Below are 23,180 nucleotides of genomic sequence, written 5' to 3'. Positions count from 1 at the left end.
AGAGATCGAGCTGAACTGCCTGCAATGGCCAAAAATGACCTCTTCTCTGAGCACTCAGACTGCAACTGCCAGGATGCCTTGCGGTAGCGGGGGAAGGGCAGTGGTCATTTGGAACTCACCAAGACTTAAACAAACTCTTCCTGGAAGCTGGGATTTCATGGTCGCCTTAGTTACTTTAACTTTGCTCAGCGACAGTATCATAGCCCATGAGGTTTAACCGAGGCGTGATTATTGCTGATTGAAAACTTTTCCCAATAGCCCGCCATGATGACTTGAAATACAGTCAGCATCGGAAATTTTTGTTGGTCTCTCAGGAGACTTAATCCATGTTATGCAAATGACAGATTGTTAGCTACTCCAAGTGGGGAAAGGAAATGTTGTTCCGGACTGCATCGTATTGATGGTTTTCGCTTAGAGCAGGAGAGAGCGAGCTGATCTGCCCGCAATGGCCAAAAATGACCTCTTCCCTGAGCCCTCAGATTGCAACTGCCAGGATGCCTTGCGGTAGCGGGGGAAGGGCAGTGGTCATTTGGAACTCACCGTGGCTTAAACGAGCTCTTCCTGGAAGTGGGGATTTCTTGGTCACCTGAGTAACTTCAACTTTGCGCAGTGACAGTATCGCAGGCCATGAGGTTTAACCGAGGCGTGATTATTGCTAATTGAAAACTTTTCCCAATATCCCGCCATGATGACTTGAAATACAGTCAGCATCTGCAATTTTTGATGGTCTCTCAGGAGACTTAATCCATGGTATGCAAATGACAGAGTGTTAGCTCCTCCCAATTGGGAAAGGAAATATTGTACCCCACTGCAATGTAGTGATGATTTTTGCTTAGAACAGGAGAGAGCTAGATGATCTGTCTGCAATGTCCAAAAATGACCTTTTCCCTGAGCCATCAGACTGCAACTCCCAGGATGCTTTGTGGCAGCGGAGGAAGGGCAGTGGTCATTTGGAACTCACCATGGCTTAAAAGAGCACTTCCTGGAATTGGGGATTTCTTGGTCAGCTGAGTAACGTTAACTTTGTGCAGTGGCAGTATCGTAGCCCATGAGGTTTAACCGAGGCGTGATTATTGCTAATTGTAAACTTTTCCCAATATCCCGCCATGATGACTTGAAATACAGTCAGCATCGGAAATTTTTGTTGGTCTCTCAGGAGACTTGATCCGTGGTATGCAAATGACAGAGTGTTAGCTCCTCCCAGTGGGGAAAGGAAATGTTGCTCCGCACTGCATAGTATTGATGGTTTTCACTTGGCGCAGGAGAGAGCGAGCTGATCTGCCCGCAATGGGCAAAAATGACCTCTTCCCTGAGCCCTCAGACTGCAACTGCCAGGATGCCTTGCGGTAGCGGGGCAAGGGCAGTGGTCATTTGGAACTCACCATGGCTTAAACGAGCTCTTCCTGGAAGTGGGGATTTCTTGGTCACCTGAGTTACTTTAACTTTGCGCTGTGGCAGTATCGTAGCCCATGAGGTTTAACCGAGGCGTGATTATTGCTAATTGAAAACTTTTCCCAATATTCCAACATGATGACTTGAAATAAAGTCAGCATCGGCAATTTTTGTTGGTCTCTCAGGAGACTTAATTCATGGTATGCAAATGACAGAGTGTTAGCTCCTCCCAACTGGGAAAAGAAATCTTGTACCCCACAGCATCCTATTGATGATTTTTGCTTGGAGCAGGAGAGATCGAGCTGATCTGCCTGCAATGGCCAAAAATGGCCTCTTCCCTGAGCCCTCAGACTGCAACTGCCAGGATGCCTTGTGGTAGCGGGGGAAGGGCAGTGGTCATTTGGAACAAACCATGGCCTAAACGAGCTCTTCCTGGAAGTGGGGATTTCTTGGTCACCTGAGTTACTTTAACTTTGCGCAGTGTCAGTATCGTTGCCCATGAGGTTTAACCGAGGCGTGATTATTGCTAATTAAAAACTTTTCCCAATAGCTCACCATGATGACTTGAAATACAGACATCATCGGCAATTTTTGTTGGTTTCTCAGGAGACTTAATCCATGGTATGCAAATGACAGAGTGTTAGCTCCTCCCAATTGGGAAAGGAAATCTTGCGCCCCACAGCATCGTATTGATGATTTTCGCTTGGAACAGGAGAGAGCTAGATGATCTGCCTGCAGTCTCCAAAAATGACCTCTTCCCTGAGCCCTCAGATTGCAACTCCCAGGATGCTTTGCGGCAGCGGAGGAAGGGCAGTGTTCATTTGGAACTCACCATGGCTTAAACGAGCTCTTCCTGGAAGTGGGGATTTCTTGGTCACCTGAGTTACTTTAACTAGGTGCAGTGGCAGCATCGTAGCCCATGAGGTTTAACCGAGGCGTGATTATTGCTAATTGAAAACTTTTTCCTATACCCCGCCATGATGACTTGAAATACAGTCAGCATAGGCAATTGTTGTTGGTCTCTCAGGAGACTTAATCTATGGTATGCAAATGACAGAGTGTTAGATCCTCCTAGTGGGGAAAGGAAGTCTTGCGCCCCACAGCATCGTATTGATGATTTTTGTTTGGAGCAGGAGAGATCGAGCTGATCTGCCTGCAATGGCCAAAAATGACCTCTTCTCTGAGCATTCAGACTGCAACTGCCAGGATGCCTTGCGGTAGCGGGGGAAGGGCAGTGGTCATTTGGAACTCACCAAGGCTTAAACAAACTCTTCCTGGAAGCTGGGATTTATTGGTCACCTGGGTTACTTTAACTTTGCTCAGCGGCAGTATCATAGCCCATGAGGTTTAACCGAGGCGTGTTTATTGCTGATTGAAAACTTTTCCCAATAGCCCGCCATGATGACTTGAAATACAGTCAGCATCAGAAATTTTTGTTGGTCTCTCAGGAGACTTAATCCATGGTATGCAAATGACAGAGTGTTTGCTCCTCTCAATGGGGAAAGGAAATCTTGTTCCGCACTGCATCGTATTGATGGTTTTCGCTTGGAGCAGGAGAGAGCGAGCTGATCTGCCCGCAATGGCCAAAAATGACCTCTTCCCTGAGTCCTCAGACTGCAACTGGCAGGATGCCTTGTGGCAGCGGGGGAAGGGCAGTGGTCATTTGGAACTCACCATGGCTTAAACGAGCTCTTCCTGGAAGTGGGTATTTCATGGTCACCTGAGTTACTTTAACTTTGCGCAGTGGCAGTATCGTAGCCCATGAGGTTCAACCGAGGCGTGATTATTGCTAATTGAAAACTTTTCCCAATTGCCCGACTTGATGACTTGAAATACAGTCAGGATCGGCAATTTTTGTTGGTCTCTCAGGAGACTTAATCCATGGTATGCAAATGACAGAGTGTTAGCTCCTCCCAGTGGGGAAAGGAAATGTTGCTCCGCACTGCATCGTATTGATGGTTTTCATTTGGCGCAGGAGAGAGCGAGCTGATCTGCCCGCAATGGGCAAAAATGACCTCTTCCCTGAGCCCTCAGACTGCAACTGCCAGGATGCCTTGCGGTAGCGGGGCAAGGGCAGTGGTCATTTGGAACTCACCATGGCTTAAACGAGCTCTTCCTGGAAGTGGGGATTTCTTGGTCACCTGAGTTACTTTAACTTTGCGCTGTGGCAGTATCGTAGCCCATGAGGTTTAACCGAGGCGTGATTATTGCTAATTGAAAACTTTTCCTAATATTCCAACATGATGACTTGAAATAAAGTCAGCATCGGCAATTTTTGTTGGTCTCTCAGGAGACTTAATTCATGGTATGCAAATGACAGAGTGTTAGCTCCTCCCAACTGGGAAAGGAAATCTTGTACCCCACAGCATCCTATTGATGATTTTTGCTTGGAGCAGGAGAGATCGAGCTGATCTGCCTGCAATGGCCAAAAATGGCCTCTTCCCTGAGCCCTCAGACTGCAACTGCCAGGATGCCTTGTGGTAGCGGGGGAAGGGCAGTGGTCATTTGGAACAAATCATGGCCTAAACGAGCTCTTCCTGGAAGTGGGGATTTCTTGGTCACCTGAGTTACTTTAACTTTGCGCAGTGTCAGTATCGTTGCCCATGAGGTTTAACCGAGGCGTGATTATTGCTAATTAAAAACTTTTCCCAATAGCTCACCATGATGACTTGAAATACAGACATCATCGGCAATTTTTGTTGGTTTCTCAGGAGACTTAATCCATGGTATGCAAATGACAGAGTGTTAGCTCCTCCCAATTGGGAAAGGAAATCTTGCGCCCCACAGCATCGTATTGATGATTTTCGCTTGGAACAGGAGAGAGCTAGATGATCTGCCTGCAATCTCCAAAAATGACCTCTTCCCTGAGCCCTCAGATTGCAACTCCCAGGATGCTTTGCGGCAGCGGAGGAAGGGCAGTGTTCATTTGGAACTCACCATGGCTTAAACGAGCTCTTCCTGGAAGTGGGGATTTCTTGGTCACCTGAGTTACTTTAACTAGGTGCAGTGGCAGCATCGTAGCCCATGAAGTTTAACCGAGGCGTGATTATTGCTAATTGAAAACTTTTTCCTATACCCCGCCATGATGACTTGAAATACAGTCAGCATAGGCAATTGTTGTTGATCTCTCAGGAGACTTAATCTATGGTCTGCAAATGACAGAGTGTTAGATCCTCCTAGTGGGGAAAGGAAGTCTTGCGCCCCACAGCATCGTATTGATGATTTTTGTTTGGAGCAGGAGAGATCGAGCTGATCTGCCTGCAATGGCCAAAAATGACCTCTTCTCTGAGCATTCAGAATGCAACTGCCAGGATGCCTTGCGGTAGCGGGGGAAGGGCAGTGGTCATTTGGAACTCACCAAGGCTTAAACAAACTCTTCCTGGAAGCTGGGATTTATTGGTCACCTGGGTTACTTTAACTTTGCTCAGCGGCAGTATCATAGCCTATGAGGTTTAACCGAGGCGTGTTTATTGCTGATTGAAAACTTTTCCCAATAGCCCGCCATGATGACTTGAAATACAGTCAGCATCAGAAATTTTTGTTGGTCTCTCAGGAGACTTAATCCATGGTATGCAAATGACAGTGTTAGCTCCTCCCAGTGGGGAAAGGAATTCTTGCGCCCCACAGCATCCTATTGATGATTTTTGCTTGGAACAGGAGAGAGCTAGATGATCTGCCTGCAATCTCCAAAAATGACCTCTTCCCTGAGCCCTCAGACTGCAACTCCCAGGATGTTTTGCGGCAGCGGAGGAAGGGCAGTGGTCATTTGGAACTCACCATGGTTTAAACGAGCTCTTCCTGGAAGTGGGGATTTATTGGTCACCTGAGTTACTTTAACTTTGCGCAGTGGCAGTATCGTAACTCATGAGGTTTAACCGAGGCGTGTTTATTGCTAATTGAAAACTTTTCCCAATACCCCGTCATGATGACTTGAAATACAATCAGCATAGGCAATTTTTGTTGGTCTCTATGGAGACTTAATCCATGGTATGCAAATGACAAAGTGTTAGCTCCTCCCGGTGGGGAAAGGAAATGTTGTTCCGGACTGCATCGTATTGATGGTTTTCGCTTGGAGCAGGAGAGAGCGAGCTGATCTGCCCGCAATGGCCAAAAATGACCTCTTCCCTGAGCCCTCAGATTGCAACTGCCAGGATGCCTTGCGGTAGCTGGGGAAGAGCAGTGGTCATTTGGAACTCACCATGGCTTAAACGAGCTCTTCCTGGAAGTGGAGATTTCTTGGTCACCTGAGTTACTTTAACTTTGCGCAGTGGCAGTATTGTAGTTCCTGAGGTTTAACCGAGGCGTGATTATTGCTAATCGAAAACTTTTCCCAATATCCCGCCATGATGACTTGAAATACAGTCAGCATCGGCAATTTTTGTTGGTCTCTCAGGAAACTTAATCCATGGTATGCAAATGACAGAGTGTTAGCTCTTCCCAATTGGGAAAGGAAATCTTGTACCCCACAGCATCGTATTGATGATTTTCGCTTGGATCGGGAGAGAGCTAGATGATCTGCCTGCAATGTCCAAAAATCACCTCTTCCCTGAGCCCTCAGACTGCTACTCCCAGTATGTTTTGCGGCAGCGGAGGAAGGGCAGTGGTCATTTGGAACTCAGCATGGCTTAAACGAGCTCTTCCTGGAAGTGGGGATTTCTTGGTCACCTGAGTTACTTTAACTTTGCGCAGTGGCAGTATCGTAGCCTGTGAGGTTTTACCGAGGCGTGATTATTGCTAATTGAAAACTTTTCCCTATATCCCGCCATGATGACTTGAAATACAGTCAGCATCGGCAATTTTTGTTGGTCTCTCAGGAGACTTAATCCATGGTATGCAAATGACAGTGTTAGCTCCTCCCAGTGGGGAAAGGAATTCTTGCGCCCCACAGCATTGTATTGATGATTTCCGCTTGGAGCAGGAGAGGTCGAGTCGATCTGCCTGCAATGGCCAAAAATGACCTTTTCTCTGAGCACTCAGACTGTAACTCCCAGGATGCTTTGCGGCAGCGGAGGAAAGGCAGTGGTCATTTGGAACTCACCATGGCTTAAACGAGCACTTCCTGGAAGTGGGGATTTCTTGGTCACCTGAGTTACTTTTACTTTGCGCAGTGGCAGTATTGTAGCCAATGAGGTTTAACCGAAGCGTGATTATTGCTAATTGAAAACTTTTCCCAATACCCAGCCATGATGACTTGAAATACAGTCAGCATCGGCAATTTTTGTTGGTCTCTCAGGAGACTTAATCCATGGTATGCAAATGACAGAGTGTTTGCTCCTCCCAGTGGGGAAAGGAAATCTTGCGCCCTACAGCATCGTATTGATGATTTTCGCTTGGAGCAGGAGAGATCGATCTGATCTGCCTGCAATGGCCACAAATGACCTTTTCCCTGAGCACTGAGACTGCAACTCCCAGGATGCTTTGCGGCAGCGGAGGAAGGGCAGTGGTCATTTGGAACTCACCATGGCTTAAACAAGCTTTTCCTAGAACCTGGAATTTCTTGGTCACCTGAGTGAGTTATTTTAACTTTGCGCAGTGGCAGTATCGTAGCCCATGAGGTTTAACCGAGGCGTGATTATTGCTAATTGAAAACTTTTCCCAATATCCCGCCATGATTATTTGAAATATAGTCAGCATAGGCAATTTTTGTTGGTCTCTCAGGAGACTTAATCCATGGTATGCAAATGACAGAGTGTTTGCTCTTCTCAGTGGGGAAAGGAAATCTTGTTCCGAACTGCATCGTATTGATGGTTTTCGCTTGGAGCAGGAGAGAACGAGCTGATCTGCCCGCAATAGCTAAAAATGACCTCTTCTCTGAGTCCTCAGACTGCAACTGCCAGGATGCCTTGCGGCAGTGGGGTAAGGGCGGTGGTCATTTGGAACTCACCATGGCTTAAACGAGCTCTTCCTGGAAGTGGGGATTTCTTGGTCACCTGAGTTACTATAACTTTGCGCAGTGGCAGTATCGTAGCCCATGAGGTTTAACCGAGGCGTGATTATTGCTAATTGAAAACTTTTCCCAATACCCCGCCATGATGACTTGAAATACAGTCAGCATAGGCAATTTTTGATGGTCTCTCAGGAGACTTAATCAATGGTATGCAAATGACAGAGTGTTAATTCCTCCCAGTGGGGAAAGGAAATGTTGTTCCGCACTCCATCGTATTGATGGTTTTCGCTTGGAGCAGGAGAGAGCGAGCTGATCTGCCCGCAATGGCCAAAAATGACCTCTTCCCTGAGCCCTCAGACTGCAACTCCCAGGATGCTTTGTGGCAGCGGAGGAAATGACCTCAGTGGTCATTTGGAACTCACCATGGCTTAAACGAGCTCTTCCTGGAAGTGGGGATTTCTTGGTCACCTGAGTTACTTTTATTTTGCGCAGTGGTAGTATCGTAGCCCATGAGGTTTAACCGAGGTGTGATTATTGCTAATTGAAAACTTTTCCCAATCCCCTGCCATGATGACTTGAAATACAGTCAGCATCGGCATTTTTTGTTGGTCTCTCAGGAGACTTAATCCATGGTATGCAAATGACAGAATGTTAATTCCTCCCAGTGGGGAAAGGAAATGTTGTTCCGCACTGCATCGTATTGATGGTTTTCTCTTGGAGCAGGAGAGAGCGAGCTGATCTGCCCGCAATGGCCAAAAATGACCTCTTCCCTGAGCCCTCATACTGCAACTCCCAGGATGCTTTGTGGCAGCGGAGGAAGAGCAGTGGTCATTTGGAACTCACCATGGCTTAAACGAGCTCTTCCTGGAAGTGCGGATTTCTTGGTCACCGGAGTAACTTTAACTTTGCGCAGTGGCAGTATCGTAGCCCATGAGGTTTAACCGAGGCGTGATTATTGCTAATTGAAAACTTTTCCCAATACCCTGCCATGATGACTTGAAATACAGTCAGCATTGGCAATTTTTGTTGGTCTTTCAGGAGACTTAATCCATGGTATGCAAATTGCAGAGTGTTAGTTCCTCCCAGTGGGGAAAGGAAATTTTGCGCCCTACAGCATCGTATTGATGATTTTCGCTTGGAGCATTAGAGATCGAGCTGATCTGCCTGCAATGGCCACAAATGACCTCTTCCCTGAGCCCTCAGACTGCAACTCCCAGGATGCTTTGCGGCAGCGGAGGAAGGGCAGTGGTCATTTGGAACTCACCATGGCTTAAACAAGCTTTTCCTAGAACCTGGTATTTCTTGGTCACCTGAGTGAGTTATTTTAACTTTGCGCAGTGGCAGTATCATAGCCCATGAGGTTTAACCGAGGCGTGTTTATTGCTAATTGAAAACTTTTCCCAATATCCCGCCATGATCATTTGAAATACAGTCAGCATAGGCAATTTTTGTTGGTCTCTCAGGAGACTTAATCCATGGTATGCAAATGAGAGAGTGTTTGCTTTTCTCAGTGGGGAAAGGAAATCTTGTTCCGCACTGCATCATATTGATGGTTTTCGCTTGGAGCAGGAGAGAGCGAGCTGATCTGCCCGCAATGGCCAAAAATGACCTCTTCCCTGAGTCCTCAGACTGCAACTGCCAGGATGCCTTGCGGCAGCGGGGGAAGGACGGTGGTTATTTGGAACTCACCATGGCTTAAACGAGCTCTTCCTGGAAGTGGGGATTTCTTGGTCACCTGAGTTACTATATCTTTGCGCAGTGGCAGTATCGTAGCCCATGAGGTTTAACCGAGGCGTGATTATTGCTAATTGAAAACTTTTCCCAATACCTCGCCATGATGACTTGAAATTCAGTCAGCATAGGCAATTTTTGATGGTCTCTCAGGAGACTTAATCCATGGTATGTAAATGACAGAGTGTTAATTCCTCCCAATTGGGAAAGGAAATCTTGCGCCCCACTGCATCGTATTGATGATTTTCGCTTGCAATAGGAGAGAGCTAGATGATCTGCCTGCAATGTTCAAAAATGACCTCTTCCCTGAGCCCTCAGACTGCAACTGCCAGGATGCCTTGCGGCAGCTGGTGAAGGGCAGTGGTCATTTGGAACTCACCATGGCTTAAACAAGCTCTTCCTGGAAGTGGAGATTTCTTGGTCACCTGTGTTACTTTAACTTTGCGCAGTGGCAGTATCTTAGCCCATGAGGTTTAACCGAGGCATGATTATTGCTAATTGAAAACTTTTCCCAATAGCCCGCCATGATGATTTGAAATACAGTCAGCATCGGCAATTTTTGTTGGTCTCTCAGGAGACTTAATCCATGGTATGCAAATGACAGAGTGTTTCCTCCTCTCAGTGGGGAAAGGAAATTTTGTTCCACACTGCATCGTATTGATGGTTTTCGCTTGAAACAGGAGAGTGCGAGCTGATCTGCCCGCAATGGCCAAAAATGACCTCTTCCCTGAGTCCTCAGACTGCAACTGCCAGGATGCCTTGCGGCAGCGGGGGAAGCGCAGTGGTCATTTGGAACTCACCATGGCTTAAACGAGCTCTTCCTGGAAATGGGGATTTCATGGTCACCTGAGATACCTTAACTTTGCGCAGTGGCAGTATCGTAGCCCATGAGATTTAACCGAGGCGTGATTATTGCTAATTGAAAACTTTTCCCAATTGCCCGCCTTGATGACTTGAAATACAGTCAGCATCGGCAATTTTTGTTCATCTCTCAGGAGACTTAATCCATGGTATGCAAATGACAGAGTGTTAGATCCTCCCAATTGGGATTGGAAATCTTGCGCCCCACAGCATCGTATTGATGGTTTTCGCTTGGAACAGGAGAGACCTAGATGATCTGCCTGCAATGTCCAAAAATGACCTCTTCCCTGAGCCCTCAGACTGCAACTCCCAGGATGCTTTGCGGCAGCGGAGGAATGGCAGTAGTCATTTGGAACTCACCATGGTTTAAACAAGCTTTTCCTAGAAACTGGTATTTCTTGGTCACCTGAGTGAGTAACTTTAACTTTGCGCAGTGGCTGTGTTGTAGCCCATGAGGATTAACCGAGGCGTGATTATTCCTAATTGAAAACTTTTCCCAATACCCCGTCATGATGACTTGAAATAGAGTCAGCATAGGCAATTTTTGTTGGTCTCTCAGGAGACTTAATCCATGGTATGCAAATGACAGAGTGTTAGTTCCTCCCAGTGGGGAAAGGAAATGTTGTTCCGCACTGCATCGTATTGATGGTTTTCGCTTGGAGCAGGAGAGAGCGAGCTGATCTGCCCGCAATGGCCAAAAATGACCTCTTCCCTGAACCCTCAGACTGCAACTCCCAGGATGCTTTGTGGCAGCGGAGGAAGGGCAGTGGTCATTTGGAACTCACCATGGCTTAAACGAGCACTTCCTGGAAGTGGGGATTTCTTGGTCACCTGAGTTAGTTTTACTTTGCGCAGTGGCAGTATCGTAGCCCATGAGGTTTAACCGAGGTGTGATTATTGCTATTTGAAAACTTTTCCCAATACCCTGCCATGATGACTTGAAATACAGTCAGCATCGGCAATTTTTGTTGGTCTCTCAGGAGACTTAATCCATGGTATGCAAATGACAGAGTGTTAGCTCCTCCCAGTGGGGAAAGGAAATCTTGCGCCCTACAGCATCGTATTGATGATTTTCGCTTGGAGCAGGAGAGATCGAGCTGATCTGCCTGCAATAGCCAAAAATGACCTTTTCCCTGAGCACTCAGACTGCAACTGCCAGGATGCTTTGTGGCAGCGGAGGAAGGGCAGTGGTCATTTGGAACTCACCATGGCTTAAACGAGCACTTCCTGAAAGTGGGGATTTCTTGGTCACCTGAGAAACGTTAACTTTGCGCAGTGGCAGTATCGTAGCCCATGAGGTTTAACCGAGGCGTGATTATTGCTAATTGAAAACTTTTCCCAATACCCTGCCATGATGACTTGAAATACAGTCAGCATAGGCAATTTTTGTTGGTCTCTCAGGAGACTTAATCCATGGTATGCAAATGACAGAGTGTTAGTTCTTCCCAGTGGGGAAAGGAAATGTTGTTCCGCACTGCATCGTATTGATGGTTTTCGCTTGGAGCAGGAGAGAGCGAGCTGATCTGCCCGCAATTGCCAAAAATGACGTCTTCCCTGAGCCCTCAGACTGCAACTCCCGGGATGCTTTGCGGCAGCGGAGGAAGGGCAGTGGTCATTTGAAACTCACCATGGCTTAAACTAGCACTTCCTGGAAGCTGGGATTTCTTGGTCACCTGAGTTACTTTAACTTTGCGCAGTGTCAGTATCGTAGCCCATGAGGTTTAACCGAGGCGTGATTATTGCTAATTGAAAACTTTTCCCAATATCCCGCCATGACGACTTGAAATACAGTTTGCATAGGCAATTTTTGTTTGTCTCTCTGAAGACTTAATCCATGGTATGCAAATGACAGAGTGTTAGCTCTTCTCAGTGGGGAAAGTAAATGTTGTTCCGCACTGCATCGTATTGATGGTTTTCGCTTGGAGCAGGAGAGAGCGAGCTGATCTGCCTGCAATGGCCAAAAATGACCTCTTCCCTGAGCCCTCAGACTGCAACTCCAAGGATGCTTTGTGGCAGCGGAGGAAGAGCAGTGGTCATTTGGAACTCACGATGGCTTAAACAAGCTCTTCCTGGAAGTGGGGATTTCTTGGTCACCTGAGTTACTTTAACTTTGCGCAGTGGCAGTATCGTAGCCCATGAGGTTTAACCGAGGCGTGATTATTGCTAATTGAAAACTTTTCCAAATATCCCGCCATGATGACTTGAAATACAGTCAGCATAGGCAATTTTTGTTGGTCTCTCAGGAGACTTAATCCATGGTATGCAAATGTAAGAGTGTTATTTCCTCCCAGTGGGGAAAGGAAATGTTGTGCCACACTGCATAGTATTGATGGTTTTTGCTTGGAGCAGGAGAGATCGAACTGATCTACCCGCAATGGCCAAAATTGACCTCTTCCCTGAGCCCTCAGACTGCAACTCCCAGGATGCATTGCAGCAGCGGAGAAAGGGCAGTGGTCATTTAGAACTCACCATGGCTTAAAAAAGCTTTTTCTAGGACCTGAGATTTCTTGGTCACCTGAGTTACTTTAACTTTGCGCAGTGGCAGTATCGTAGCCCATGAGGTTTAACTGAGGCATGATTATTGCTAATTGAAAACTTTTCCCAATATCCCGCCATGATGACTTGAAATACAGTCAGCATAGGCAATTTTTGTTAGTCTCTCAGGAGACTTAATCCATAATATGCAAATGACTGAGTGTTAGCTCCTCCCAGTGGGGAAAGGAAATGTTGCTCCGCACTGCATCGTATTGACGGTTTTCACTTGGAGCAGGAGAAAGCGAGCTGATCTGCCTGCAATGGCCAAAATTGACCTCTTCCCTGAGCCCTCAGACTGCAACTGCCAGGATGCCTTGTGGCAGCGGTCATATGGAACTCACCATGGCTAAAATGAGCTCTTCATGGAAGTGGGGATTTCATGGTCACCTGAGTTACTTCAACTTTGCGCAGTGGCAGTATCGTAGCCCATGATGTTTAACCGAGGCGTGATTATTGCTAATTGAAAACTTTTCCCAATAGCCCTCCATGATGACTTGAAATACAATCAGCGTCGGAAATTTTTGTTGGTTTCTCAGGAGACTTAATCCATGTTATGCAAATGACAGAGTGTTAGCTCCTCCCAGTGGGGAAAGAAAACGTTGTCCCGGACTGCATCGTATTGATGGTTTTCGCTTGGAGCAGGAGAGAGCGAGCTGATATGCCCGCAATGGCCAAAAATGACCTCTTCTCTGAGCCCTCAGACTGCAACTGCCAGGATGCCTTGCGGCAGCGGGGGAAGGGCATGGGTCATTTGGAACTCACCATGGCTTAAACGAGCTCTTCCTGGAAGATGGGATTTCTTGGTCACCTGAGTTACTTTAACTTTGCGCAGTGGCAATATCGTAGCCCATGAGGTTTAACCGAGGCGTGATTATTGCTAATTGAAAACTTTTCCCATTATCCCGCCATGATGACTTGAAATACAGTCAGCATCGGCAATTTTTGATGGTCTCTCAGGAGACTTAATCCATGGTATGCAAATGACAGAGTGTTAGTGACGCGCCCCCTGGGCCTGTGCTGTGCAGGGGAACCCGGAACCGGGCCTGTTGTAGGATGCTGGGGGTTGTACTCTCCGTGTGGTGGTGACCCGGTCCGTGCCCAGGGTGGTCAAACCAGTGGCAGTCTATTTGTATTGTAATTGTCCGACTACGCCACCTGTGGATTGCGATCAGTGAGGACCGCCGCTGCGCTGCAGACCGCTGAGGCTGATGTTGTTTGCGCAGCCGAGTATGGGATAACTCCCCATGGGAGAAGTATTGCCTCAGGACAGCTAATGTGAGAGATGATGGGAGTGATGGTGTGAGGGTCCCAGTGCTAATGGTGATGGTGCGCCAAGGAATCACAGAGACGTGTGGTGCATTTCAGGGTCTTTACTGATGGGATAAGGCAGACCCTCCCGGGAGTACTGGCTAGAATAAGGGGCCTGGTCAGTCTGTGAGCAAGCAGGCGTTCCCCTGGCCAGGTGGAGTTGTAGGCCTCCCTGTTTATCTTCACTCTTCCTGGCTACCTTGCTGTAAGCGGGTAGAAGTAGCCCACGTCCCTGAGTATACCGTGTGGTGCTCACCCGTATGGCTGGTGACTTGGGGCCTTCTGTTAGCCTCTGCTCCTTGATGGCGGCGCTGGTCCCTTCTTTGTGACTGAGCCTCCAGGCTTCTATGGCCAGAGGACCTGGAATCCCCTGCCGGCTGGTTTCTGCTGCTGGGTATATATCAGTCCCCACAGCCTCGGACTCCTGTGTCCGGTTTTAGTGTCCTCAGCCAGGGCGAGCTATATCTCTGCTCACAGCCCCTGGCCTTCTGCTTCTGCTCCTACAGAGCTCCTGTTCTCACTTTCCCTGTGTCTGGAACTCTAACTGTCTAATCCCACCCCAGACCCAGTTTATAAGGGCAGATTCCTCCCCTCCCAGGTCTGGGCGGGCCGTGTTGCATGCTTAGGGCTCCTGACCAGAGAAACCTCCCACTTGCTCTCAGACATAATATCTCTATTACTGTGGCAACCAGACCCCTGGGGTGCCACATTCTCCCCTAGTAAATTTTAGTACTCCGGGACTAAACACATTTTTTTAAAGAAACATAAATACAGGGTATAACAATAATACAATAACATATTTACAAGAAGCTTTAGTTCTTTAAAGGTCACGGCGTGTCCGCAACCGGGTGTCCATATCATCCAAGGTGAAGTTTTAAGCGAAGTAGGGGACCTGTCCAAAGCAAAGCCCTTGCGTTGGCCTTGGGCGTGGCTGCAAGGCTGGAGCTAACTACTTTGGGCCGCAAGTAGGCCACGCCAGACAGGTTTTCTTTTCCGCGGCCGTCTTCGCAAGAGGCACCAAGGTGCAACTATCTACAAGCATTGTTCCGGTTATCCAGTGTCCATAACCTGGTAGTACAAATAAATCTGCAGGGTAACTGAGAAACATAATTAGTAACAGGCAACAAACATGAACCATAAACAGTTAACAGATAAATTCACAGTGCATTAGTTATATTCTCCAGCGAGCTGGCATCTGACCTCTAGTGACTCTAGTGGACCTACGGAGCTCACTAACTGGTTCTGCACTACAGGGTGTAGGGGAGGTTGTAGGTAAGCTGGGCAGCTGTCTGCGCTCTCTTTGGCTCACTAGGGGCACGGCAGGCTCACTACTAGCATAGGGTTGATCCTCCTGTACTGCTGGTGTGGACTCTTCTGCCTCTTGGGCCGGCTGCTCTTCCAGCTCTACCGGTTCCTCTGTAGGCACTTGCGGGGCTGGCTGGAGAAAGGTGAGGACGGGTACCACGACAGCGCCGTTTACTTGTGTCCAAGACCGAGGGAAGTCTCCGAGTACGGTACTGATCATTTCTTCCCTTTCCTCTGCGGGTTGAGGGTTTTCTTGATCTTCTTCATGGTTTTGCAGCTGCTCGGGACTCTTCTTCAGGTGGTCTCTGGAGACAATGGCTGTGGTTTCTCCTCCATCCTTACTGATTACGCAGATTTTTAGGTTCTCATGGCTTGAGGGCAGTACGGTGTACGGGTCCTTCTCCCACTGGTCGTCCAACTTGTGGAGCCGCCTCTTCCTCTTCAAGACCTGCTCTCCAGGTACCAGGGGAACAGTGGAAGCATACAGGTTATAAGCCTTCTCTTGCTTTTCTCTAGCTTGAGACAGACTTCGCTCGACGCTCTCCTGTACTTTCCGATACTGCTGCTGCCGTTCTGCATCCCAGTCTGCCTCTGGCGAGGTGTCCTCAGGTGTCAGGACTCCCATATCCAGGTCAATAGGCAGCTTACCAGGTCTTGCTCTCATTAGGTAAGCCGGGGTACAGTTGGTGAAACCTACAGGGATGTGGTTATACAGGTCCACCAGATCGGGCAGTTTCTCAGGCCACAGACTGCGTTCTTCCAGGGGCAATGTTTTTAGCAGATCTATCACCACCTGGTTCATCTTCTCGCAGAGTCCATTGGTTTGAGAGTGATAGGGCGATGTTCTTATCTTCTTGCAGCCATACAGGTTGCAGAACTCCTGGAAGACCTCTGCTTCGAAGGCTGGTCCTTGGTCTGTCAACACTTGGTCCGGGTACCCGTGTGGACGGCAGAAGTGCTGCTGGAAGGCTCTAGCTGCTGTTTGAGCCGTTAAGTCCTTGACCGGGACCACCACCAGGAACCGGGAGTAATGATCTACGATTGTGAGGGCGTAGACATACCCAGATCTGCTTGGAGCCAGTTTCACATGGTCCAGGCTACCAGTTCCAGTGGCTGTCTGGTGATGATGGGCTGCAGGGGAGTCTTCTGGCTGGCACGGTCTTTTCTTCTCAGGTGGCACGGGCCACAGTCTCTGCACCACCTCTCAATGGCTCCTCTCATGCCTACCCAGTAGAACCGTTCACGCAACAAGAACTCCAGCTTCTTCCATCCGAAATGCCCTGCTCCGTTGTGGTATGCCTCCAGAACCATAGCCGCGTCTCGTCTTGGGACCACTACCTGCCAGGTCAACTCATGTGTTCGAGAGTTAACCATTCTCCGGCACAGCTTCTCCCTGTAGAGGAACAGCTTACTTTTCTCCTTCCACAGTTGCTTGGTCTCCTCCGGAGCTTCTGGGTCAAGACTGGCATCGGCCTGGGTCAGCATTTCCAAACGGACTGCGGGATCACTGTCTTGCGTCTCCGCCCAGTTGTAGTGGGGCAAGGGATTGAACGTCACGGGCCGCCTGTCCTTCACACGGTGGGAATACAGGGTAATCCCCTGACGGTGGAACGCAGGGAGCTCGACTTCTTCCAGATCTTCTGGATCTTCCCCTACGTCCGGTAAGTTCGGCATTCTAGACAGGGCATCCGCGTTGGCATTTTAGCGTCCCGCCCGGTACTTGATGGTGAATTCAAAGTTGGACAGGCGGGCCATCCATCTCTGTTCCAGGGCACCAAGCCTTGCAGTGTCCAGGTGTGTCAACGGTTTGTTATCCGTGTACACGGTGAATTTGGAGGAGGCAAGGTAATGCTTGAAACGTTCGGTCACTGCCCACACTACTGCCAGGAACTCAAGCTTGAATGAGCTATAATTCTCAGGGTTCCTATCCGTGGGCCGTAGCTTTCGGCTGGCGTAAGCGATTACCCGTTCTTTCTCTTGCTGGATCTGGGACAGTACGGCTCCTAGCCCGATGTTGCTTGCGTCCGTGTGGAGGATAAATGGCTGGCTGTAGTCTGGATATGCCAGGATTTCATCCCCCGTGAGGGCCATCTTCAGCTGGCAGAAGGACTCCTCTTCCAGCTTTTCCCACCTGAAGGGCAGCTTCTGGTTTTTGGCTTTCCGAGATTGACCTATCAGGAGTAGTGTTGAGCCACCCCCGTAGTGTTCGAGTTCGGTTCGGTTCGTCGAACACCCATGTGTTCGCCGAACTGTTCGTCGAACTGTTCGTCGAACACCTTCGAACACCGTTAAAACCAATGGCAGGCAAACAAAAACACATAGAAACACATAGAAAACACCTTCAAAGGTGTCCAAAAGCTGACAAACTGCTCAGAAGACACAACTAACACAGGGAAAAGTGACAAGTACATATAGTCATGAGAAAAGAAAAGAGGTGGAGGAGTAAAAGGAGGGGGAGACACAGATATAGGCATGTCATGCCCTTCTAAAATCCAAAAAGTGAGAAGCCGACACGTTCAGTCCGCTCCTGCCCGTGCCACCTCCGTGTCGCCGGGTTTGTGCCAGAGCCACGGTGAACCCTGACGGCCAGCCCCCCTCTCCCATTACTGGTGCCTGTCCGCTGGTGGGTCGAGCGAGCCCCCCTGTGGTGGAGGCAGCTCTAAGCTTTTTAATTTAAATTGTCTCTCTAATTTGAATGAATACACTTTAAATCCATTTACAAGGATCTATTGGAGGGCAAGTCTCATGCCAGCAGCCGCGTAATTCCAGCTCCAGTAGCATCCACTAAAGCTGCTGCAGTTAAAAAGCTTTTATAAGGATCGAGCTCGGCTGTCCACCGCAAGGCATCCTACTGCAAGTCCCAGCCCCTATGCCTTGGGGTTCCTCCTGATGCTCTTCACTGAGTATCCCGTGGTCCCGAAGCATTTCCTTTGAAAAAATTAAGTGTCCTAACTACAGGTGGTGTAGCTTGCTTAACAGCCGGGATAATCCGCTGACAAGCAGACACTGCTACTAGGCACAAAGTATTTCCTGGGCTAGATGCAGTTAAAAATTTGTAATTAGATACTCTCGTTGGATGCTGAGAAAGCATTCCATAGAGTCTCCTGGCACGCCATATATGATTCTCTTAAAAAGCTTGGGGTAGGGGTCTAGGGGACCCTTTTATAGCCAAAATCACGGCCCTGTATCGCAATACGTCACCTAAGCTGAAGATAAATGGAACTGTATTACCCTGAGGGCTCGGTTGCTACAGAGGTATTGCACCTCACCCAGAGGTGTGATATCTCACTCTCAGGTAAGGATGGAGTGTGGATCACGACCCGACACTTGCATGCATTACACCACATTGCCATGGGGCAGGGCGACCAATATGCCCCTGAGATGGGCACGACAGTCCCTGTCCCTGGCTGGAGTGGGGGGAGGGAACACTGAGGAAGGGCAACCCTGTAGTGCAGGAGCAGGGAGGAAGCAGTTCCTGGGTGCATTGAGAAGGGAGTATAAAAGGTGGGCACCATCTTAGTTCAGTGCAGAGAAGTCTGAGCAGAAGTGGCAGGGAGCAGGGGCTCTGCATGAGCTCTGCTCCGGAGGCGGGCCTAGTAACAGAGGCCCAGGCCTGGAAGAGGGAGAAGGAAGGAAGAGGAGCGGAGAAGGCTCCAGGAACGAGGAACGAAGGGATCCCAGGGGTGCGGACGGGTGAGTCGCCACCGCACGCCCGAATCCACCTGCATGGAGGGGTCAGGCCAAAGGGGGAGACCGGTCCCCGAAACTAGTGGAGGCAGGAAACGACCCTCAGCTAGAAACCGGAGGCTGTGACATTTTATGTGGCGCAGCCCCTCGCTACACCCGCTAGGAGGGCAGCACATAGGGTCAGGGAAACTGGCGCCAAGTTTACCAAGAGGAGGCCCGAGGCAGCCGGACAGAAGGGTTGGTAAGAAAGGCCAGACAAAGGACACACAAAGTGGGTCCTGTGAAGCGCTCCAAAGTTATCTGGGAGTTGTCTGAGCCCCTCACCTGGTGAGCACAGTACGACGTGTGCAGCCGTTACCTGCAGACGTGGTCTGGATAATAAGAACTGTGAGTAAAGGCCCTGGACTGCATCACTGACTCCGTGTCGTTACTGCTGCTGCCCTGCACCATCACCCCCATCCTCCGCATACACTGCCCTAAGGCTATACTCCTCCCGTGGGGAGTTATGCTACTCTCTGCTGCACCCACAACACCAGCCTCAGCGGTCTGCCCTGCAGCGCGGTTCACTCTGACCGCAATCCACGGGTGGCGTAGTCGGACATTTAAACATCAAAACCACATAAATAGTTCCGCCACTGGTTTGACCACCCTGAGCCACGGAACCGGGTCGCCGCCGCGAAGACTACAACCACCAGCATCCACCAAAAAGGGTCCGGTTCCGGGTGTCCCAAGGCCCAGGGGGTGCATCAGAACATTTTCATCACCTTTCACAATCACCAATGGGACAAGGCAGGGATGTCCTCTGTCCCCTCTCTTACACATCCTAGTGACGGAGCACCTGCTCTCATCAATTCGCCATAACCCCAATATTAGGTGGATTGAGGTGGGAGGCACCGAGTACAAGTGCTCTCTATTTGCTGATGATGTACTAGTATATATCACTCAATCACATATATCCATCCATGCTGTTATGGCTGAAATAGATCACTTTGTTACATGGTCAAATTTTAAAATCAATGCAGCGAAGTCTGAGGCCCTCGATGTCTCCCTCCCCAAATCCATATAGGATTCCATCCAGTCCAACTTTCCCTTTGCCTGGCCCTCACAGGGTATCAAATACTTAGGAATTCCTATTCATAGAGACCTCTCCCATCTATGTTATCTTAATTTTGGGCCCTTTATTGAACAACTCCATAGAGACCACGGTTGGCAAGTTAGAACTGTAAGATTCACTACGTGAACCACTGGTGTTTTGTGGAAAAGCACATGTACACTGTGTTCCAAATTATTATGCAAAAAGTGTTTAGGAGTGATAAGGGAAGAATTTGTTTGTTTGTCAGTTAAACTCATTGATGGTGATGTGTGTCAGGGCTCTTTATATCACTGTAAGCAATTGCAGACACCTGTGCTAATTAGTTTGGCAGGTGTGTCCAATGAAAGGCAAGACTACTTAAGAAGGCTGTCTCACATTATTAAGCAGCCTACATTTTCTGCCAAAATGGGAAAGAAAAAGGATGTGTCGGCTGCTGAGAAGCAACAAATTGTGGAGTGTTTAGGTCAAGGCATGACTACAATCAACATTGTGCGATGATCAGGATGAAGTGTCTTGGCAATCAAGAAGTATGTAGCTGATTCACAGTACACACGTGTGCGTGCTAATAAGGGCAAATTGAGGACTCTTTCCTACAGGCAATTACGTCAGGTTAAAAGAGCAGCGGCAAAAAAGCCTTGTAATAGCAGCAGACAAGTTTTTGAAGCTGCTGGTGCCTCCAACGTCCCCCGAACAACAAGATGCAGGGTCCTTCAGAGGTTTGCAGCTGTGCATATGCCATCCGGTCGACCTCCTCTATCCACTTCACACAAGCAGAAACGGCTCCAGTGGGCCAAACATTACATGAAGACTGATTTCAAAACTGTTTTGTTCACGGATGAGTGCCGCACAGCGCTCGATGGTCCAGATGGATGGAGTGGAGGATGGCTGGTTGATGGACACCCCACGCAAACACGGCTACAGCGCCAACAAGGAGGAGGTGGAGTAATGTTTTGGGCTGGAATCATGGGGAGAGAGATTGTCGGCCCCTTTAGGATCCCTGAAGGCGCTAAAGATGAACTCCATAATGTATGTGGATTTTCTCAAACAGCACTTCCTGCCATGGTTCAAGAAGAAGAACCATGTATTTCACAGCAAGATCATTTTTTTGCATAATAATGCACCATCTCATGCTGCACATAAAACATCTGCATCTCTGGCTGATATGGGCATAAAAGGGGACAAACTTATGGTGTGACCCCCATGCTCCCCTGACCTCTACCCCATTCAGAACCTCTGGAGCATCATCAAAAGGAGTGTCTATGATGGCGGGAGGCAGTTCACATCTAAGCAACAGCTCTGGGAGGGTATTCTGTCCTCATGCAAAACAATTGAAGCAGAAACCATCCAAAACCTGACAAATTCAATGGACGAGAGAGTTCAGAAGCTCCTTTCGAACAAGGGGTCCTATGTGAAAATGTAACATCATCTAGAATAAAGGTTTGAGTTTAAAACTGTTTGATTTCAGTTTCTAATAACCTGCTAATGCTTATAATTTCAAAAATGACCATTTTTTTGGTCTTTATTAAAATGAAAAGGTTGATCGAAAAGTTTGGGGGATCTAAGAGTGTGGCAACCCAGTAGTCATGATTACTTCGAATTCTGACAATATGAGGGTCATGTTGCAGGTAGTGCAGCAAGAAGGCACTTATGTGTCTTGCGCATCTAGGAGCCCCAAAATTATTTTCCGGGCTAGATGCAGCTAAAAATTATTATTAATTTTAAATCTGGTGGAGCTTAGTATAGATGGGCTAATAGGATCAGTGCTGCACACTGCTACAAAGCCCAAATTATTTTCCAGTCAAGATACAGATAAACATGATTAGTAATTTGAAAGCTTAAAACGGTTGGTAGGGTGATTTTAACCAATCATCAAGCTTTTACTCTCCCCAGGATGACACAGGGGTAGAAAAGTCGTTTCGGATCCATGATTTGTTCATCTTTATGAACGTGAGTCTGTCTACATTATCAGTGGAGAGCCGCGTGCGCTTATCTGTCAGCACACCACCAGCAGCGCTGAACACACGTTCAGACAGAACGCTGGCTGCGGGGCATGACAAGATCTCCAAGGCGTAAGTGGCTAGCTCCGGCCATTTATCCAGATTGGAAGCCCAAAAAGAGCATGGGTCCAGTGACACAGTCATGGCTTCAATGTTTACTTGGAGATACTCCTGTACCATCGTCTCTAGGCGTTGACTATGTGTCAGACTTCTTGTCTCCTGTGGCCTTGCAAAGGATGGGCTAAAAAAGTGGTGAAATGATTGCGCAAAATTGATGTTACCAGCAGATACTGTGGTTCTGTTACGGTTTGAGTGCTGAACACTTGACGGTCCCACGGTTGGCAAGTTGGAACTGTGAGATTCACTACGTGCACCACTGGTGTTTTGTGGAAAAGCACATGTAAGATTCTGCAACAGTCTCTGCTGATACTCCTGCATGCGTGCATCCCTTTCTATGGCAGGAATAATTTCTGCAAATTTACTTTTGTACCGGGGATCTAACAGTGTGGCAACCCTGTAGTCAGGATTATTTCTAATTCTCACAATTCGAGGGTCATGTTGCAGGTAGTGCAGCAAGAAGGCACTCATGTGTGTTGCGCATCCAGGAGTACCAAGTCCCTGTTGTGTTGGTGGCGAGGTAACAATCATGCTTCCTTCCTCTGTCCTCTCCCCCCAACCTCGCACAACAGAAATGTGATCAAGGTCTCCCTCATCTGATGAGTCTTCCATCAGTTCGTCCTCCACTTCTTCCTGGGCTCCTGCACCTTCCTCACTAGTTTGGCTGCTACCATGCGCCTTGGTAAAACCATCTCCCCCACCCTCACATGCCTGCCGCCTTGGTGCTGCCGACCGTCTGGACCTTGCAGATGTTAGCCCATCCGCATACAACTCCTCCTCCTCTACTTCCTCCACCTCCTCTTGTGCCACCACCTGACTCCGAACTCTGTTTACCATGTGGTCCAGCATGTAAATCACCGGAATAGTCATGCTGATAATGGCATCGTCAGCACTAAACATCTTCGTCGCCATTTCAAAACTGTGCAGAAGGGTGCATAGGTCCCTGATCTGAGACCACTCCTCCAGCGTGATTTGCCCCACCTCTGAATCTCGTTGGCCCAGGCTATACGTCAGAACGTATTGCACCAGGGCTTGTCGGTGCTGCCACAGTCGCTGCAACATGTGCAGAGTTGAATTCCACCAGGTAGGCACATCGCATTTTAGCCGGTGAAGTGGCAGGCCCAACGACTTCTGTAGAGATGTAAGTTGCTGAGCTGCGGGATGCAAACGGCGGAAGTGAGCACACAGTGACCGTGCCCTCTGCAGAAGGCCATCTAGTCTGGGATAGTGGGCTATAAATTGCTGGACAACCAGGTTCAACACGTGA

At 48.5% G+C, this 23,180-nt stretch overlaps 32 non-coding genes across 32 annotated transcripts; all 32 read left to right on the top strand.

Annotated features, from left to right (window-relative positions):
- Positions 1 to 177: 177 nt before the first annotated feature.
- On the top strand, positions 178 to 318 carry LOC141167634 (U4 spliceosomal RNA). The gene has a single exon (XR_012251428.1). It is a non-coding gene; the product is annotated as a U4 spliceosomal RNA (small nuclear RNA).
- A 280-nt stretch (positions 319 to 598) lies between these two features.
- Positions 599 to 739, top strand: LOC141168535 (U4 spliceosomal RNA). The gene has a single exon (XR_012252269.1). It is a non-coding gene; the product is annotated as a U4 spliceosomal RNA (small nuclear RNA).
- Positions 740 to 1,019: 280 nt separating this feature from the next.
- On the top strand, positions 1,020 to 1,160 carry LOC141168293 (U4 spliceosomal RNA). The gene has a single exon (XR_012252035.1). It is a non-coding gene; the product is annotated as a U4 spliceosomal RNA (small nuclear RNA).
- A 280-nt stretch (positions 1,161 to 1,440) lies between these two features.
- On the top strand, positions 1,441 to 1,581 carry LOC141168386 (U4 spliceosomal RNA). The gene has a single exon (XR_012252124.1). It is a non-coding gene; the product is annotated as a U4 spliceosomal RNA (small nuclear RNA).
- A 280-nt stretch (positions 1,582 to 1,861) lies between these two features.
- Positions 1,862 to 2,002, top strand: LOC141167716 (U4 spliceosomal RNA). The gene has a single exon (XR_012251508.1). It is a non-coding gene; the product is annotated as a U4 spliceosomal RNA (small nuclear RNA).
- A 280-nt stretch (positions 2,003 to 2,282) lies between these two features.
- On the top strand, positions 2,283 to 2,423 carry LOC141167641 (U4 spliceosomal RNA). The gene has a single exon (XR_012251435.1). It is a non-coding gene; the product is annotated as a U4 spliceosomal RNA (small nuclear RNA).
- A 280-nt stretch (positions 2,424 to 2,703) lies between these two features.
- On the top strand, positions 2,704 to 2,844 carry LOC141167790 (U4 spliceosomal RNA). Its single transcript, XR_012251580.1, has one exon. It is a non-coding gene; the product is annotated as a U4 spliceosomal RNA (small nuclear RNA).
- Positions 2,845 to 3,124: 280 nt separating this feature from the next.
- LOC141168532 (U4 spliceosomal RNA) lies at positions 3,125 to 3,265 on the top strand. The gene has a single exon (XR_012252266.1). It is a non-coding gene; the product is annotated as a U4 spliceosomal RNA (small nuclear RNA).
- A 280-nt stretch (positions 3,266 to 3,545) lies between these two features.
- On the top strand, positions 3,546 to 3,686 carry LOC141168412 (U4 spliceosomal RNA). Its single transcript, XR_012252149.1, has one exon. It is a non-coding gene; the product is annotated as a U4 spliceosomal RNA (small nuclear RNA).
- Positions 3,687 to 3,966: 280 nt separating this feature from the next.
- On the top strand, positions 3,967 to 4,107 carry LOC141167715 (U4 spliceosomal RNA). The gene has a single exon (XR_012251507.1). It is a non-coding gene; the product is annotated as a U4 spliceosomal RNA (small nuclear RNA).
- A 280-nt stretch (positions 4,108 to 4,387) lies between these two features.
- Positions 4,388 to 4,528, top strand: LOC141167785 (U4 spliceosomal RNA). Its single transcript, XR_012251574.1, has one exon. It is a non-coding gene; the product is annotated as a U4 spliceosomal RNA (small nuclear RNA).
- A 280-nt stretch (positions 4,529 to 4,808) lies between these two features.
- On the top strand, positions 4,809 to 4,949 carry LOC141167777 (U4 spliceosomal RNA). Its single transcript, XR_012251567.1, has one exon. It is a non-coding gene; the product is annotated as a U4 spliceosomal RNA (small nuclear RNA).
- A 278-nt stretch (positions 4,950 to 5,227) lies between these two features.
- Positions 5,228 to 5,368, top strand: LOC141167746 (U4 spliceosomal RNA). Its single transcript, XR_012251536.1, has one exon. It is a non-coding gene; the product is annotated as a U4 spliceosomal RNA (small nuclear RNA).
- A 280-nt stretch (positions 5,369 to 5,648) lies between these two features.
- On the top strand, positions 5,649 to 5,789 carry LOC141167778 (U4 spliceosomal RNA). The gene has a single exon (XR_012251568.1). It is a non-coding gene; the product is annotated as a U4 spliceosomal RNA (small nuclear RNA).
- Positions 5,790 to 6,069: 280 nt separating this feature from the next.
- LOC141168427 (U4 spliceosomal RNA) lies at positions 6,070 to 6,210 on the top strand. The gene has a single exon (XR_012252164.1). It is a non-coding gene; the product is annotated as a U4 spliceosomal RNA (small nuclear RNA).
- A 278-nt stretch (positions 6,211 to 6,488) lies between these two features.
- LOC141168443 (U4 spliceosomal RNA) lies at positions 6,489 to 6,629 on the top strand. The gene has a single exon (XR_012252180.1). It is a non-coding gene; the product is annotated as a U4 spliceosomal RNA (small nuclear RNA).
- Positions 6,630 to 6,913: 284 nt separating this feature from the next.
- Positions 6,914 to 7,054, top strand: LOC141168129 (U4 spliceosomal RNA). The gene has a single exon (XR_012251879.1). It is a non-coding gene; the product is annotated as a U4 spliceosomal RNA (small nuclear RNA).
- Positions 7,055 to 7,334: 280 nt separating this feature from the next.
- Positions 7,335 to 7,475, top strand: LOC141168287 (U4 spliceosomal RNA). Its single transcript, XR_012252028.1, has one exon. It is a non-coding gene; the product is annotated as a U4 spliceosomal RNA (small nuclear RNA).
- A 284-nt stretch (positions 7,476 to 7,759) lies between these two features.
- LOC141167721 (U4 spliceosomal RNA) lies at positions 7,760 to 7,900 on the top strand. The gene has a single exon (XR_012251513.1). It is a non-coding gene; the product is annotated as a U4 spliceosomal RNA (small nuclear RNA).
- Positions 7,901 to 8,180: 280 nt separating this feature from the next.
- On the top strand, positions 8,181 to 8,321 carry LOC141168080 (U4 spliceosomal RNA). Its single transcript, XR_012251832.1, has one exon. It is a non-coding gene; the product is annotated as a U4 spliceosomal RNA (small nuclear RNA).
- A 284-nt stretch (positions 8,322 to 8,605) lies between these two features.
- LOC141168330 (U4 spliceosomal RNA) lies at positions 8,606 to 8,746 on the top strand. Its single transcript, XR_012252071.1, has one exon. It is a non-coding gene; the product is annotated as a U4 spliceosomal RNA (small nuclear RNA).
- Positions 8,747 to 9,026: 280 nt separating this feature from the next.
- On the top strand, positions 9,027 to 9,167 carry LOC141168263 (U4 spliceosomal RNA). The gene has a single exon (XR_012252006.1). It is a non-coding gene; the product is annotated as a U4 spliceosomal RNA (small nuclear RNA).
- Positions 9,168 to 9,447: 280 nt separating this feature from the next.
- On the top strand, positions 9,448 to 9,588 carry LOC141168086 (U4 spliceosomal RNA). Its single transcript, XR_012251839.1, has one exon. It is a non-coding gene; the product is annotated as a U4 spliceosomal RNA (small nuclear RNA).
- Positions 9,589 to 9,868: 280 nt separating this feature from the next.
- On the top strand, positions 9,869 to 10,009 carry LOC141168315 (U4 spliceosomal RNA). The gene has a single exon (XR_012252056.1). It is a non-coding gene; the product is annotated as a U4 spliceosomal RNA (small nuclear RNA).
- Positions 10,010 to 10,293: 284 nt separating this feature from the next.
- On the top strand, positions 10,294 to 10,434 carry LOC141167709 (U4 spliceosomal RNA). The gene has a single exon (XR_012251502.1). It is a non-coding gene; the product is annotated as a U4 spliceosomal RNA (small nuclear RNA).
- Positions 10,435 to 10,714: 280 nt separating this feature from the next.
- LOC141168360 (U4 spliceosomal RNA) lies at positions 10,715 to 10,855 on the top strand. The gene has a single exon (XR_012252098.1). It is a non-coding gene; the product is annotated as a U4 spliceosomal RNA (small nuclear RNA).
- A 280-nt stretch (positions 10,856 to 11,135) lies between these two features.
- Positions 11,136 to 11,276, top strand: LOC141167741 (U4 spliceosomal RNA). The gene has a single exon (XR_012251532.1). It is a non-coding gene; the product is annotated as a U4 spliceosomal RNA (small nuclear RNA).
- A 280-nt stretch (positions 11,277 to 11,556) lies between these two features.
- LOC141168516 (U4 spliceosomal RNA) lies at positions 11,557 to 11,697 on the top strand. The gene has a single exon (XR_012252250.1). It is a non-coding gene; the product is annotated as a U4 spliceosomal RNA (small nuclear RNA).
- A 280-nt stretch (positions 11,698 to 11,977) lies between these two features.
- LOC141168486 (U4 spliceosomal RNA) lies at positions 11,978 to 12,118 on the top strand. Its single transcript, XR_012252222.1, has one exon. It is a non-coding gene; the product is annotated as a U4 spliceosomal RNA (small nuclear RNA).
- Positions 12,119 to 12,398: 280 nt separating this feature from the next.
- Positions 12,399 to 12,539, top strand: LOC141168462 (U4 spliceosomal RNA). Its single transcript, XR_012252200.1, has one exon. It is a non-coding gene; the product is annotated as a U4 spliceosomal RNA (small nuclear RNA).
- Positions 12,540 to 12,805: 266 nt separating this feature from the next.
- LOC141167692 (U4 spliceosomal RNA) lies at positions 12,806 to 12,946 on the top strand. Its single transcript, XR_012251484.1, has one exon. It is a non-coding gene; the product is annotated as a U4 spliceosomal RNA (small nuclear RNA).
- A 280-nt stretch (positions 12,947 to 13,226) lies between these two features.
- LOC141167649 (U4 spliceosomal RNA) lies at positions 13,227 to 13,367 on the top strand. Its single transcript, XR_012251442.1, has one exon. It is a non-coding gene; the product is annotated as a U4 spliceosomal RNA (small nuclear RNA).
- Positions 13,368 to 23,180: the final 9,813 nt, after the last annotated feature.

Source organism: Phyllobates terribilis, unplaced genomic scaffold (assembly GCF_046119375.1).
Source record: "Phyllobates terribilis strain yellow unplaced genomic scaffold, ASM4611937v1 Scaffold_11__3_contigs__length_659146591, whole genome shotgun sequence".
Taxonomy (NCBI): domain Eukaryota; kingdom Metazoa; phylum Chordata; class Amphibia; order Anura; family Dendrobatidae; genus Phyllobates; species Phyllobates terribilis.
This window is presented reverse-complemented; position numbering and strand designations above follow the sequence as displayed.